Source organism: Vicia villosa, unplaced genomic scaffold, assembly GCF_029867415.1.
Source record: "Vicia villosa cultivar HV-30 ecotype Madison, WI unplaced genomic scaffold, Vvil1.0 ctg.000977F_1_1, whole genome shotgun sequence".
NCBI lineage: Eukaryota > Viridiplantae > Streptophyta > Magnoliopsida > Fabales > Fabaceae > Vicia > Vicia villosa.
The window spans coordinates 316,005-325,183 of NW_026705441.1; the positions used below are offsets into that span (position 1 = coordinate 316,005).

The window sequence follows — 9,179 nt, forward strand, 5'->3', positions numbered from 1 at the left end:
TGCACACCAAGTATTTGAAAAATTAACTAACACACAAATTATTGTCGTTATCTTAAAACAAATTATTGGTAGTAATAATCATTAGGTGTCTACATTAAGCAAATTGATATACTTAAGTGTTGAATCACTCTTCATCAATGTCTGACCATTCGGTTTCGCATATCCAGTCATTCCAATAACGGATTATTTGTAGACGACATTGAATCTGGGAGCTTTCGCTTATCATTTAAAAAGTGCGAAAAATAAACAAGGGATCTATTCACCCCCTTCAAGATCTGTCACATCGTCTAACAATGATGAGGTAGGGAATGAGATCAAGAATATTCTCCCAATAAATGAAAATGATGCAAAAACCCACAAAGCTGAAAATTGCCTCCATTTTTCAAATTTCGCACTGATGCAATCGATTTGCACTTTATGCAAATCGATTTGCACTGATCAAAAGGAAATTCTGGCGCAGAAAACAGTTGTGCAAATCGATTGCTCTCTTATGCAAATCGATTTTCACTGGTGAAAATGTTGAAAAATGCATTGTTTAATGGATGCTTTGGCTTGATACCTACAAAACACAAACATAGAAAAGGAACAAAGCAATATTTTGGGTATTTTGGGTTAGTATAACATATACAAGCTAAACAAATATGGGTTCTTGGTGATCTCTCCTAGAGATGAAGTGAGCACAACACCAAAAAATGGAACCTCAAGATTGTGATCTTGATTGATGATTGAAATACAAATGATTGGGTAACCTTAAGAATAAAACACTTTTGTGAACAAAAATCCAAAACACATAAAGATGTTGAAACACCTACAAAACTAAAAGAAAAATACTCATGTATATCTTGTTTAAGGGAACCACTTGAAATATCTACCATATAAGAACTTTAATAGTTCTGAAAAAAAACCCTTAATACCCTTGCATATGTATCAAAACCTTAGCTAATACACCATTCTAACTGAAAAAAGTAACATATCTATCTATCTCACGTCCTTTTTCTCTATCTCATTCTCTCTCTTTTTTCACTTTCTCTCTCTCTTTTTTCTCTTTCTCTCTCTGCGCCATTCTTCTCCCTCTTCCACAACCTCCCCCCTCTGCTTCTTGTTCTTCTTCTTATTCTTTGTCTTCCCCAACCTTCATTCTGTAACAAAATCATCACCATCCTCCTATCTCTTTTGGTATATTTGTATCACACCGAAAAAATAATGGTGTGCGAATCAGCTTACGACGTGCAAATAAGTTGGGTTATGAATTTAGGGTTTCATCTTTTTTTTTTGAAATCTTCTGATTTAGTGTGTGTTGATTTCAAGTATGGTAGATTCATAAGGTTAAGCCTGAGTTGAGTTTTTTCGCTGAGTTTTTAAGCTAACAAAGGTATGTCCTTTAGTAATTTTACATATGATGTTAGATTCATTTTGTCGATTTATAAGCTAATAACCTTATGCTAACATTTTGTAGACAAATAATTGAGTTTCAACCTTCTTACCCCTCTAATCATTTTCTATTCTGTTATATGTTAAATTTGTTTTACACAAACAGTAAGTATGGTTCATGATTGGTATGGTTTTTTTTAGGGAGAAATGTTTGGTGTTAAACACATTTGATGTTGTTACTGTTAGATTTGTTTGTGTTAACAACGTGCTATCAAAATACGCAACTTTGCACCTTGCCTGCAAATTGTTTGATGAAAGTTCCAAACTAATCACTTTCTTAGTTTTTATGTTTGAGATTTGTAGTTCTTTATGTTTTATTGTTATGGTGTCTTAGAATATCGTCGGACGAGATACGGAAGCGTGTCAGTAGCCACTCGGAATTGCAGCACCCGATAGAAGTGGTTATGGGCTTAGGACGAAGAGCGATGACCAGGTTTTCTTTGCCAAATGAAGTTTGTTAACTTTTTTATTTTGGTAAATTTGATTTTTGCTCAAACGATTTTGTTTTGCGGTTGGTTAATCAGTTTTATGCTAAATCGACAGTGTAAATGTTTGAGAAAGGGTTTATAAATATATTCACAAGCTGCAGAAAGTTAATGAAACAAAAGAACGTGGACTTAAACAAGCTGTAAGTTATTTCTTTATTATTTTTATCTGTGTGTATGGGTTTTATGTGTTTGAAATTTCAAGTCAGCATTTTCACCAACACGATAACGTTACGTCAAGGAGATAAAAAGCAATATGATATAAAGGTCGATGTGTATGGGTTTGGATTTTACTTGTCAATTTGACACTAAAAATGTTGTAATCGAAAATCCCTCGTCGGTGACCAATCATGTTTTGATATGTTGGCAGTTTGGACACAATTATGCTACAGACACGAGGCTAAGCAAGTAACATTCAACTATGCATTGGTTTATTTATAATGAAATAGGTTTCTGATTTTTGTTGCAGCATAATTATGCAAGCCCATGGATGTTGACTATGCTTACAGATAACTACAAGTTTATCGGTGTTGCGACATATGATGATAACATGAAGGTAAAAAGAACAGCGTTTTCGAAGTGTATGAGTTTATGATATCCTGTAAAGGTGCTTCAATATACCATCATTGCCATCAAAACCTTACAATTAGATCCATGCCTACACTTTCACTTCTTCTTGATATCTTCAAAACCTTACTATTAGATCCATTATTTTACAAGTGACGCTAAAGTCATCATTGCCAAGGAAAGAGCAACAACTAAAGACTTTCTATCATGTCAGATACCCTAAAAGAAAATAGAGGACCAGAGTTGAGGTTGTGCAGTTCTTTCTGTTACAATTTTTTAAAACTTTTTTTCAATATTTTTATATCTTTTCATCCAAGTATTACAACATGTTGGCCAAAAAAGGTGTCTGAAGGAACATGTGATTCAGAAGTAAAATCAGCAAGAACATCTGCAGAAAAGGGACTCGATCGTAGCTTTGATGTGAAAGTAGCTATTGTTGTTGATGCAGTTAAAAAGGGTAGCAAAATTTCAGAAGAAAGAACCACGGGTGATGGTGGGCCATCTTCCTGAAAGTCGAAGGACAAGAAAAAAGGTAGTGGAAAAACAGAAGAAAGAACCGAGGTTGATGGTGGGTCATCTTTGCGGGAGCTGGAGGACAAGAAAAAGAAGGGACATGTGAAAGGTAGTTCTAGAAAAGGTTTAGCAAAATCTTCCTTGAAAGATGAGGATAAGGTACTTTTATGCTTACTTCATTAGCTGCAACATGGTATTTTTGTGTCCAAAAGCAAACTATTGACTAATTTTGCGCACTCCAGGAAAAGAAAAAGTGTGAACCCTGCTCTTTTCTGTTATAATTTTGATGAAAAACCCCATGATTTAATCATTTTGCGCTGTCCTTTGGGAATGGTATTTTTTGCAGTTTTATGGTTTTTGTGTTGGACTTTTGCAATGTGATCAAATAGTTTGCTGAGTATTTTTTAATGGGAATACTGATTTGGTGAAATAACAAAAATTTGTGTTGTAAAGTTGGTATCAGTGCAGTGGTTGCTAGTTTTTGTAGGGGTCGAAGAATTCGGATATTTTCTACATAACTGACCATGCGATTATTGTTGTTGCAGCATAATGTCCGAAGGAGTTTAATTTGAGGATTGTTATAAATTTGATATACAGGTCTAAAAATTTGATATTACTGTTAGCATTTATAGTTTATTCAACTTAATTCCTACTATAGAATGATTTAAATATAACAGGAAGTAACTGAGACAGACAACGATGTTCATGCTGCAGCATGGGAAAAAATTTCAAAGGATTAAGAACCATACTGTTAGTTTTCAAAGGATGAAGAACCATACTATTAATTTTCTTTCTTTCATTGTCGCCGTCCTTGGTGGCCAAGTAACGTAACGTTACTAAAATCTTCTAAATATTGAATTTCATTTTTGATTTTGTTTATTTGTTAATTTGTTTTGCTTTTGGAAATAACTATTGCTTTGTATATCATGCTATTTAAAGAAGAAAAGACTTGCCGCTTTTCTTGCCTCTGTTTTATTTATGGTCATACTCAAAATTTTATTTCTTTGGACAATTTATTACTTTATTTCTTATATTATTTGTGCATAGTTTAAGGTTCTCATGCTCTTTGATAGAAGTCATTATCTATTTTCTTTGCTCTAGTTTGAATTTATTTACTTATTTATATATACTTTTCCACAGGTTAAGATTTGTGATGATGATGAGTTTCTTGTGATAGCATGTGATAGGATATGGTAGGTTACTCAGATTTCCTCTAAAAACCGTCTTGATGTTACCAGCTGCATATAAATGGTAAATATTCCTTTTTTTACTCTGAATTCTCACTTTAATTACATTACTATTATATAACCTCCTATGCGTATAGGGATTGCATGTCCAACCAACGACTTGTGGACTATATTCATGGCCAGTTAAAGGCAGTAAGTCTTTCTATTGTTACTTTGGTTTACTTTACAAATAGAAATAACTTTAACATAACATTCTAATGCCTACAATTGCAAAATTTGGCTGTTACATTCATATAAAATATTAAATCATGACTATGCAGGAGGATAAACTTTATGCGGTTTGTGAGAAAGTATTTGATATGTGCTTCACACCAACAGTTGGCATACTCGTTGATTTTCATCCGAGTTGGAGCCCTTCTTTCATTTGTGATGCAAAGAATCCATTTGTTCTCATGATCAAAATCAATGGATGAGTATTTCTCTTCAACGATGATAAAGTGTTTATCCCTTTTAAAAATCTTTTCCCTTTTAAGTGGAATTACATTAGCTCTGACTTCTCCATTGCACCGAGGAGGTATGTAGGCACAAGGCTTAATGTCTCGCCGAGCTTATTTTAAAAATAAAACAAATCCTTTTTTTAGCACACGACACAGATTTTCAAAAAGGTTCCTGTGGAATACCATAGATATGAGGGGTGCTTAAAACCTTCCCCTTGTATAATCAATACCCGTACCTAAGATCTCTTTTTGTTTTATTAAAACAAACTTTGGGTTTTTTCGTTCTTTTCCCATTTCCTTTGGAAACAATAAAACGCGGTGGCGACTTTCACTGAAATATTGAGTCGAGTCAATTAATGGCTTTGATCTCAGATTTTCCCCGCTACATAACAATGAGTTATTCAACTGAGCTAAAATTACCAAGTTTGGATACAGAGTGTGTGATATGTCTTCTTCAAAAATGGAGACTACCTAACTTTTAGCTACATATGATTGACAAAATTGGAATTAGTTGCAACTATTACTTGCATAAATTGGGATTTCTGGCCAATTTGGAGACGGTTGAGCAGATGCATCTGAAGCTGGAGGATTTAGAGCCGGTTGAGCAGATGGCTGAGGTTGGTCTATGGCAGAAGCATCTGAAGTGGAAGTATTTTTGAACTGAATCAAGATCATGGTCATGTTATCACATGCTCTTTCACGTGGAAAAGATTCCATTATATCAATCAATCTCAAAATCGTGGGGTATCGCAACTCACTACAACAATTAATCGTGTCTAAACTTTGAAAGAAAAGCCACTAAGGGCAGAAGATATTTTAGAGAAATATTTTTAAAAATATTGCAAACATAAGAAGATTTTGGAAAAAGGGAGAAGATTTTGAAAATCTATGAAGGGGGGGAGATGAAGAGGCTATCCTAGTGTATAAAATAAAAGCTAAGGAAAGAACAATCTAACCAAAAAGAAGCCAACACTTGACATTAAGAGTCAAGGTAGATTTCCCATCCTTTAGACTATCAAAACTAAGCCAACACATTACCACTTGGGGATCCAGATGAACTTATTATCTTTAGCACCACTTTGCATTAAGCACATTAAAATTCTGATGAAAATCGGGCAGAGTAGCGGCTGTTTTTGGATAAAATACTTATCACGACGCCTTGGAATTAACCATCAAGGGCTTTCGAGGAAATACCTACACACACAAACAGACAACAATCCAATGCCAGACAGATGGAATAACAATAGAGTAACAACAGAATAACAGGGTCCAGAGGTACTAAGTCCAACAAGTCCAAGTCTCTAAAATGCTCGGGATAATAACCAATAGTCCATAGGGCCTTAAGTATTTTTTAGATTTTAAGTTATTTATTAATGTTTTAGCATAAAAATAGAGTATGGTCCAAATGGACAAAAAGAAAATAGCGGAAACATAAACAAAACTTCCAAATGGACAAAGAGAAAATAGCGGAATATAAATGTCAAAATGGACAAAGAGAAAATGGCGGGAGCATAAACATGATGAAATGATAAAATAAAGCATAAAGCGAGAAATATAAAGAGCAATATAATAAAAGTGCGGAAATTAAAGTCAATTGTTAGATGTTAAATATAACCATCTTGAAGCTTGTCAAGTATGTTATCAAAGTTAGTAATAAAGATCGATGGTGAGTGAAGGATGTTCTCGGATTTAAATTCAATGGAAATTTATCAGAAGCTTGATAAAATCATAGCGACTACACGATAAACTTCCATAAGTCTTAAATCAACCGCATATAATTCTCTTCCATGTTTGATCTTTTTTTATTCGGAACACGATATGTTGTGCTAGGTTAAGCAGATCGCCAAGTGATTTATGTAGAAATCACCCTACAACGAGGCCTGTCAAAACTTTATGTGCTAATGTATGCGAGAGAAGCGATGTATAGATCACTCTCCAAAAGCAATATCGCACGAAAAGAAAATAGGTAGTGATCTCGTCTTTACCAAGAATCCATAAGAATTCTCAAGGTATTAAGACTTTCATCGATCAAAAGAAAGAGAAATAAAAGATGGAACCACATTCAAAAGCTCCTTCCATCTCTAAGCTCAATCAATTAATATTGCGGATTCGGATTTTCATCCTATCGACGCCCTAAGTCCATTAATATTAGAGAGGAATTAGGCCTCTAATTTGTGATTCAAAGAAAATATCAAAAGAATGGAGTAGAAGAAGAGTTAAAATCAAAAAACAAGTTTAAAATGGAAAAAAGCAAAAAGCTGCCAGGAAATTGATTTCCTCCAGGAAATTGATTTACCTCTGCAGGAAATCAATTTCCTGAGTGTGGAAATCGATTTACCTCTGTAGGAAATCGATTTCCTGAGTGCGGTTTTCACATATGGCGCAAAAAACAGAGTGGAAATCGATTTCCCTCTGTAGGAAATCGATTTCGTGCGTGCAATTTTCAAAAAACAGTATTAGAAAGCATAAAACCTTGTTTGAGCAAAAACACAAACACCTTATGATCTCATATATCAATGTGCATGAATTTTCCATCAAATCTTCACTAAATGTCACCAATATAGCATCAAAGATGCATCACACACAAGCACAAAAGAATCACATTGTGGAATATAAAAAAGATATAGAAGTTTACCATATCTTGAACAAAACATGGATCTACTTCAAGAACACACCACCACAAGTCTTGATCTCTCAACAATTGAAGAAAAAATAGAGATGGATGATGGTTTAGCTCAAAGTTAGTGAGGTTCAAGATGTAACTCACTAACTTTATGAAGGAAAAAAGAGCTTTAGGTGAATTTGGTAGGGATGAGGAGAGAAATTGCAAGAGTTTATTTGCCTATTCAAGCTTGTAAAATGAAGAGGTAGAGGCCTCGATTTATAGAATTGGAGGTGGAGGTGGAGGCAACTTGGTCATTGTTCATTTGGTAATTAGCTTGTGTTTAATTTGGTAAAGTGGGGTTAAAATGAGGTTAATGAAAGAAATTAATTTTGTGGTGAGGTGGAATATTGGTAAATGACAAAGAATAATCAACGAAATGTTGATTGGTGCCAAAATGATGTCATGCTTCCCTGTTTTTTCAAATTTCGTCCTAGGAAATCGATTTCCTATATGGGTAAATCGATTTCCATAGTAAAATTTTCAAAAAATCTTTTCCTTGCACTGTTTTGATTCTTGCTCGATCTTTTACCTGTAAAACACAAACAAAAGAAACAAAATGCATATTTTTGGATTTTGGTTGGTATAAAACAAATTTAAAAGCTATAAGTGCTTGATGGTTCCCCTCAGAGGCGAAGTCAGCATAACACCAAAAAAATGAAATCTCAAGATTGTGATCTTGATTGAAACGCAAATGATGTATGATCTTAGGGTCAAAAATTGGTGTATGACAGATGCCCCTATTTAAGTTTCTTCTATCCGGAGATGTGAGGGTTAAACATGAGTAAAACATGTATGGTCAACATCAGGGGAAATCATGAGTAAAACATGATTGGTCAACATCAAGGGCAATCAAGAGTAAAACATGATTGAGAAAAAGCAAAGGCAATCAATAGTAAAGCATGATTGAGCAGCATCAAGGGCAATCAAGAGTAGAACATGATTGGATAACATCAAAGGCAATCCAGAGTAAAGCATGATTGAGCAGCATCAAATGTCAATCAAGATAAAACATGATTGAACTCATAGACATTCAAGAATGGCATTGAATGAGGTGAAATAAACTTTAATGGGGATTATGACATCCATAGTGGCTTAGCATAAAAGGTGAGAAAGTTCTGGAAAATTGTCAGAACAAGCAGGACATATCCGGAAGAACATCGAATAGACTGGATCAAAGAGATAAATCTGTTTTGTTAGGTGCCCAGTAAGTTGGACTTTGATCTCAAGGTAAGATGTTGATAGCAACAGGACCTCGGAAAAAGTAAATGGGCATGAATTTTTCTTTTATGCATGATGTTAAATTTTTCTATGCATGATATATGATCAATGCAATGTAATTGTTTGTGACAACTGAGATAGACTCTTTTGTGAGGAAGGATTGGAACTCTGATTCCTTAATACGAGAACTCTGCCAACTCTACTTGGGAAGAAGATGCTTAAACAAACTTCTATCACACTAATAACTGTATCAAACTGATGATCCTTTGAGAAGGACTGATGAAATGATTGGGTACTGCTGAAGAAGATTTCCCCTGATTCACTAATTGTTGCAAGTTAACTGATCATGGCTTCAGCTGAACTGTACTGGGGATGAACTGATAATGGCTTCAGTTCTTAAATGACTGTTGGGAAAGCTTGCCCCAATATAAGTCTTGAAAGGATATTCTGATCAACAAATCTTGACTGAACATCTGAAAACAGGATCTTTAAATAACATGCCCCTGATAGGATCACTGATCAAGTTTCTCGACTGTTTGAACTTCCTGAAAGATGAGTGCTTACTTGCAAATAAAATGTTCATTCAAGAATGGTAATTTAAATGCAATGCTCGAAA

At 34.4% G+C, this 9,179-nt stretch overlaps 1 long non-coding RNA gene across 6 annotated transcripts; it reads left to right on the forward strand.

The window, feature by feature from the left end:
• Window positions 1-973: 973 nt before the first annotated feature.
• On the forward strand, window positions 974-6,374 carry LOC131632662 (uncharacterized). Of its 6 annotated transcripts, XR_009293073.1 has the most exons (8): window positions 974-1,372; window positions 1,766-1,864; window positions 1,975-2,059; window positions 2,386-3,155; window positions 3,542-3,593; window positions 4,137-4,247; window positions 4,321-4,375; window positions 4,504-6,374. It is a non-coding gene; the product is annotated as an uncharacterized LOC131632662 (long non-coding RNA). The 6 variants fall into 6 exon arrangements; XR_009293071.1 differs by having other exon boundaries at window positions 2,386-3,593; XR_009293070.1 differs by having other exon boundaries at window positions 3,542-4,247.
• Window positions 6,375-9,179: the final 2,805 nt, after the last annotated feature.